A 7075-nucleotide genomic window follows, 5' to 3' on the forward strand; every position below is an offset into this window, starting at 1 on the left:
CTATCAGCAAGTTCACGGGTAGATTGCTCGCGCTCTCGAAAAGTAGACTCATTAATCATCTGTTGAATTCGTTGCATCTCAAAGTTTGGATTAAAACGATCTTGAGTGCGTGATCGACTTGAACGTTCTCGACGAGAATTTTGAGGAGGGAGATTATTTTCTCGAATTGCCCCGTCTCTGGAACCATCAGTGTGCGCTCGAGATCTAGTGAACGGACCTCCTGGTTGGTTATTTATGAACTTTGGAATAGCGCCTTGTGTATTCACGCCTTTCATCGCTGGTTGCTGATCTTGCTCAGAGAAGCCTATATAATGGGCACGTATCGTGTTCTGACAACCAGATTGATATACACGTATGGTGAAAGCTATGGTTACACGGTGTCACGGCAAAGTTTACAATAGTAGTTTCTTCATTGCAAATGGAGCATAAACTACCGGGTTCTGCAAGGTTTGGTAAATTTTCATTACTGTGGCGAACAGCCATTGTGGGACTACTAATTAAAAATTTCCCTGAATATAATTTCCAATTGCAATGTGAGTGTTAACACTAAAAGTAATGTGATCTCCTGAAAAGGAATTCCAAATATTTTATAAGTCTTACATTTGTGTGATTTCGTTCTGTGGCAGAGTTTAGAAACAAGATTTTTGCATTCAACATTAACGCCGCAAAAAAAAAAAAAAAAAAAATTTACTTTATGCGACGAAGCTAACCAAGTTTACTTGAAGTTATTTTCGAATACAGCATAACTCAGATGCCTTTGTTACCCGAAAAAGCACTACAACGTATATGATCCTCTAAATAAATTACTGGTAAAGTATAACTCAAAGCTAAATTAAATATATTGCAAGCAATACAGCAAGAGGACCCTGCTGAGTAATTACCCAAACAATTTGTGCTGGTTAGATAAAGGAACCGTCTGCATTTAACCTAATTCCAATTACACAATGTTGTTGGGTGACAAGAAATCAAAGATTGTGAATTTATGTTGGGCTCCTATGAACCTTTTCGAGCCCCACGTTGGGCGCCATTTATATGTCATGGACCAATTGTTAGGGCACAAGAGCGGGTGTGCATGCTAGCGGTTCCTGGTCTAGTTCAGCGGGTATGTCGTGGTTCTTGCTCATTGATTTTGCCGCCAACTTCGGGATATATACAAAACTGAGTGGAAACAAACAATAATAATTGAGAGAGGTGCACACAATAATTTTGGTGGAAGGTAAACAAAAAAAAATGTATCAAAGCGAAAGAAACGAAGATAAACAATCTACTCGATCATACCACAAAATAAATGTTCTCAAAAGCGGACTGACGGACGTACAACTTGCTATTTTTTAGTCCGTATATACATATTAATATGTACATACATGTGTACATATGTAGATTTGGTGAGAACATCGCGCGAAGGAGCGACACCAATGACCGAATGCAAAATTTGGAGCTTTAAGATGTAGTGTAGTCTCCTTGTTTTTTTTTTTTCTCGTTCCCATCCCTACCTGCTACTCGAGAGATCTTATGCACTCTCCCTTGCCCTACAGAACTCATGCCAACAACAAAATCACACGTAAGACTTAAACCTAAATTCACATTTTATCCATTTTTTTGCTTACTTCCTACATTCTAAATCTAAACTCCTATGTACTAATATAATGTTTGACTATATGTTGGGTTTATTCTTTTTTCTCTCGTGTACTGTAATTTACACTAAACGATAAGGAATTGAACACCAAAGAAAAATACGAAATTCATTGACATGAATTTTTGTATTACTACATAGTACACGAGATCATGTTACTAACTCAAACAAATGTTAATTCATAAAATTAGGTAAGTATGTATGTATCAGGAAAAAAATAACGATTAAGGTAGAGCTTACACGTTGATGTGTAATTTTGCACGAGGCCTAGCTCCCCGTTTGCGCAAACAAGTGGAGTTTGTAATTTTGCTTAAACTAATTTTGTAGCTTCGCGTTTGGTTATTTTCTTCCTTTTCTCTTTATGGTACGATTTATGGTGTGCGTTTCATATACCTATTTTTTTCTCGTTTTTTTTTGTTTTGTTGTTTTTTTTTTTCTTGACTTAAAAGAAAAACTATGCAGAAAAAGAATTAAATGTGCTTAGATACTACAATAATTAATTTGTTTAAAGTTCAGTTCAAAGTCTAATATAAAGTTACATTATGTTGTAGGAATTTTTCGCCTTTTTTCTTGTTTCGTTAAGGAATTATCTTTTCTCTTAAACGATCTTCAATTTTTTTAAGATTACCAATTATTTAATGGAAAGATGATGGGTGTATAATACTTCTCTACATTCCTAGCTCATATCTCGGTCCTTTCTTTAACATGCTCTAATCTTTTCCTCCTTGAGATGAACGTCTCGGAACTTTGAGGGCCAAAATTATTTCCAAGCCACCGAGAGGCTGCTGCGCCACGTCCAATTTAGGAAGAAGAACCTATTGCTCCTATACGCAAAGCAGGCGGTTTGTTTGTTCTGCTGAGATCTACGCAAGTGTGCGCAAACCATAAAATCGATAATACATCTACCAAAAGGAAATCTCTCAGATAAAAGCAAACTTCCTATAACATGAATCCTTACCAAACTCAGGGAGTGAATTGGGACCAAAAGGCCTTTTCGTCCAACCTCTGGACTCAGGCTTCGGAATACGTCCTTGCAGCTACTTCAGTTAAGAATGTGGTATTCTTATTTTTGTTCTTTTTTGTTTTCTCCCACAAATTGTAATGGATCTTAAAAAAGTAAACACTGCTAATCCGTTTGAATGGCTCGGGATCTTTAGTTTGTCACAATCTACACATATAGAACGTGGATTAGTTAAAAATTTTGCGGTTTTAAATAACTTCTCTATACCATAAACTTTTCACTTTAGAGGTCGACGACGAAATGGCAGCGGAAATGCCGGTTATGTATGTACTTTGTGACGCTTTTTTTTTCGTTGACTCTTGATCGTGTTATGCTTGTCAAGCATTATCTAAAGGCTCAGTTAGAGCTCTTAAAAGAAGACAAGATAGTCCAAGAAGAAACATGTATGGTGAAATTTTAAAAGAAGATATCTTCAAGGCAACTATCACAGCTTGATCGCCTAATGCTATCGCTACCATTACTCGCTATAGACTGACTGCCTCTTAGCGGAGTGGCCAGATTCGTGTTTGATTGCTGCTGAAGTGCATCACCTGCAGCTGGAGTTGTGATACGTTGTTTTTGCTGTGGAGAACGCTCTATCCAAATCTCCTCCATGTTGTGTTTAGGATGGTTGACGGGTTGTGCTTCAAACGTGACAGTTATTTTTTTGGCTTGTCGACATTTGTCTTATGCAATTGATTGATGTGGCGCTTCAGCTTATATCCGCTGTCTAACAACACTTCGTAATGTAAGTGGCCCCACTTGGCCGTGACGACACCAAATTTCCATCCAGATTTTCCTCCTCCATATGAACGTGCTTGCACCCTATCTCCGACGCTAATATGGCGTCCATGTGACGTCTGACCAATTGATTTCTTATGTTTGTTTGGTCGAATGGCATCTAGCTTTATGCGGATTTCTCGACCCAAGTATAATTTCGCTGGAGTATCTCCGCAGGCTAAAGGTGTTGCTCGATAACGTAGTAAAATTTCTTGGACTTTTTCATATAACGGAGTTGCATCGTCTTCCATAGATTTCCGTTTTGATTTTAGCGTTTGTACGTACCTCTCAGCAAGGCCATTTGTGGCTGGATGGCCTGGTGCGATAAATTTCTGAATGATTCCGTTTGCTTGACAAAATTCTGTAAACTCTAAGCTTGTAAATATTGTGGCGTTGTCCGATACAATGATCTGCGATCTTTTCAGAAGATCGATAATTACTTGTGTGGATGGGGCATCTTTTAACACCCGCACTTCCGGCCACTTGGACTTTGCGTCCACTAAAACTAGGAAATTGTGGTTCATGAAAGGGCCGGCGTAATCGATATGAACGCGCTGCAAATTTTCTGTTGGCTCTTCCCAGTGATGCACTGCCACCTTCGGAGGGGCTTTCATAACTTTTGCACAGCTTTCGCATCCTCTAACCGTACGCTCAATGTCTAAATCAATCCCGTTCCAAGTGACGTACTTTCGAGCCAACTGCTTCATTTTAACAATCCCTAAGTGTGTATGATGAAGTTCTTTCAAAACGTCCTCTTGGAGCTTTTTTGGAATCAGGACTCGATTAGCTTTAAGGATGACACCAGTTTGTATCGAGTATTCTGGTTCGTTGTTGATTCCAGTAATAAACTCTGATTTTAGTTTTACTAGTTCGGGATCTTCCTTTGTTGCCTGAGCTACCGTAATTGCTGTTACGGAGAAATTTCGTTTATAATTTGCTCTTGAATCACGTGCACTTCTTCTTCAATAATATTTTCGAATTTTAGTTTTTCTTTAACTGGTGCCCTCGACAAGCAATCTGCGTTCACGTTTTCGTCTGCACTACGATGTTTTATTTTGTAATTAAATCCCTGAAGAAATGAGGCGTAGCGTAACAATCTGGCGGATGTCATTGCAGGGATTTTCGCTGTTTGGTGTAGAATTCTCGATGCAGGCCGATTATCCGTAATCAAGATGAATTGTCTGCCATGTAAGTACATAAACAGCTTGCCTACTGCAAATATGATGGCTATCGCTTCTCTGTCTAATTGGCTGTAGCTTTGTTCTGCCTTTGTAAGCGCACGTGAGATAAACGCCACAGACCGCTCTTCGCCATCAACAACGTTAGAAAGAACCGCTGCAATGCCTGTTGGACTTGCATTACATGCCACTGTTATCGGCAATGTTTCATCGTATGGCCTCAATACGCGGTCTGATAGTATTACATTTTTCAGCAGTGTAAAGGCACGGCTACATTCCATTGTGTCCATTTGAATGGTTTTTGCTTTTGTAATAGCTCCCTTAACGGATATGTAAGCGATGACACATTCGGGATGAACTTCGAATAATAAGTGATCATACCCAAAAATCTTCTTACTGCATCTGTGTCCTCTAGGGAGGAAGTTCGGCTATAGCCTTTATTTTGCTTGGATACTTAGATATTTGGTTTTGGCTTATGACATAACCTAGATACGGTATTTGCTCTTTGAAATATTCGCATTTTTTTTTATTTACATGCAGGTTAAATTTGTGTAGTCGGTCAAAACATTTCTCTAACCGCAGTAAGCATTCATTTCATCAATGCGCTTTATAGGATAATGAGCTGGCTGTAATTGCTGGTTTACACCAAGTTTATAGTCGACACATAATCTAACGTTTCCATCCGATTTCTGAATTACCACTAGAGGCGAGCCCCAGTTGCTAGTGTTTACTTTTGTGATGATGTTATCTCGCTCTAAACTATCAAGTTCTTTTTCAACCTTTTCACGTAAAATGGGATTTGTCTCTCCAGCAAAAATATTGGCTTGGCGCCTTTAAACTACACACGAAACCCGGAATACAACCAACTTTTTTTCAAAAATTTCTGGATATTTTTACACTATATGCGAAATTAAATATACCTCACAAGGGTTATTTTGCTCGTTTGCTGATATGCTGTCGATTTCATTTAAATTGATTTTCAAATGACGTATCCAAACACGACCAAGTAGTGGGGAATGGCTAGACGACACAACGTACATTTGTTCTTTTGATGCGTTTTTACCGAATTTCACATTGACGTCTACAACACCTAACGGCTTGAAAATATTTCCAGTGTTTGTTCTGAAAGCAATGTTTGTTGATTTTAATTCTGACTTGATGTCCAGATTTTTGAAATCATTTTCCGGAATGAGTGTATACCCTGCGCCTGAGTCTATCTCAAAACATTGTTTTTTTCCTTCGATTATAACTTCTGCGAAAAATTTGTGTGCGTCTGTGTTGACGCTGTTGTTTTAAAAATGTTAACAACTTGATTGAAACTGTAGTTTTTTGGTTCGTACATTTCTAATGCATTGGCAGAATTTTCTTTGCCTTTATATTGATTCTGTTTCATCTTTTCTTTTATGCACACTATTTTGACGTGACCAGACTTGCCACATGCGAAGCATTTTAGTTTGTACTTATTTATCTTGCAGTCTTTTGCAATATGATTATTTTTACCGCATCGTAGACACAAACCGTCTATTCCTAATTCGCTGTAATCGACTTTTGCTCTTAATTCCCTTTTAAAGTTGCTGCTGCGCTTTCTTTCTCGTTTGTCGTATATTTTTCTCTTGAGGTTTTAACTTGATTGATGTTAGTTGCTGCACCTGCTGCTCTATGCCCTATGGCGTTATTATGGATTTTGGCGGCTTCCACTGTTGTAGATGTTTCTAAAATTTTTGCGAATGATACTGCTGGATTTTGTAGAAGCTGCACTCTTATATAGCTGTCACGTAGCCCTCTTATAAATTGTGATCTAAGAAAGATATCAGAAACGGGTTTCGTACATTCACACACAAATGCACAATCGATTGCTCTTTTTTGAAGCGCCGCAACAAATTCCGTTATCGATTGATCCTCGCTCTGAGTTTCTGATAGAAATTTGTGCTGTTCGACCAGAATGTTCTTTTTGGACAAAAATGTGTTGTGACGAACTTTTGTAGTGCCGGGGTAAGCTAAGTCCGTCCAGGGTTCCTGAAATTGGAATTCCTACTTCTCTCCTTCAAAATGATAAATCTTCAATTTCAATCCATTTACTCTTTATTATTAAAATGTTTATTAAGAATTCCTATCAAGAACGCTTAAAGGCAGTGGAAGTGAATATCCCTCCACTAACCTTACCCGTCGGCGGGAGTGGTAACCTCCGCCGAATATAAGACTAAACGCAAATGAGGTGGAAACTCCCAGGTGCGCTTCGTTTGCCGGTAGTGTGTGCCCACCGACTAGTATACCTGCCTACTAGCGACTGCCTCCTTTTACAAAATATCTCCTCGCTTTTATACTCTTCTGCGCGCAGGCAGACTGTTATTCTACAATAACAATGCTTAACTGCACATATTAAGAAATTAACAAACTTCAACTAGCAACAATTGAATACTGAATATAGTGTTGTACAATTCAACAAGTATATAAGTATATGTAAGTTCAATACAATTCAATTTA

Source organism: Rhagoletis zephyria, unplaced genomic scaffold, assembly GCF_001687245.7.
Source record: "Rhagoletis zephyria isolate East Lansing unplaced genomic scaffold, Rhagoletis_zephyria_1.1 Rzeph_scaffold_07375, whole genome shotgun sequence".
NCBI lineage: Eukaryota > Metazoa > Arthropoda > Insecta > Diptera > Tephritidae > Rhagoletis > Rhagoletis zephyria.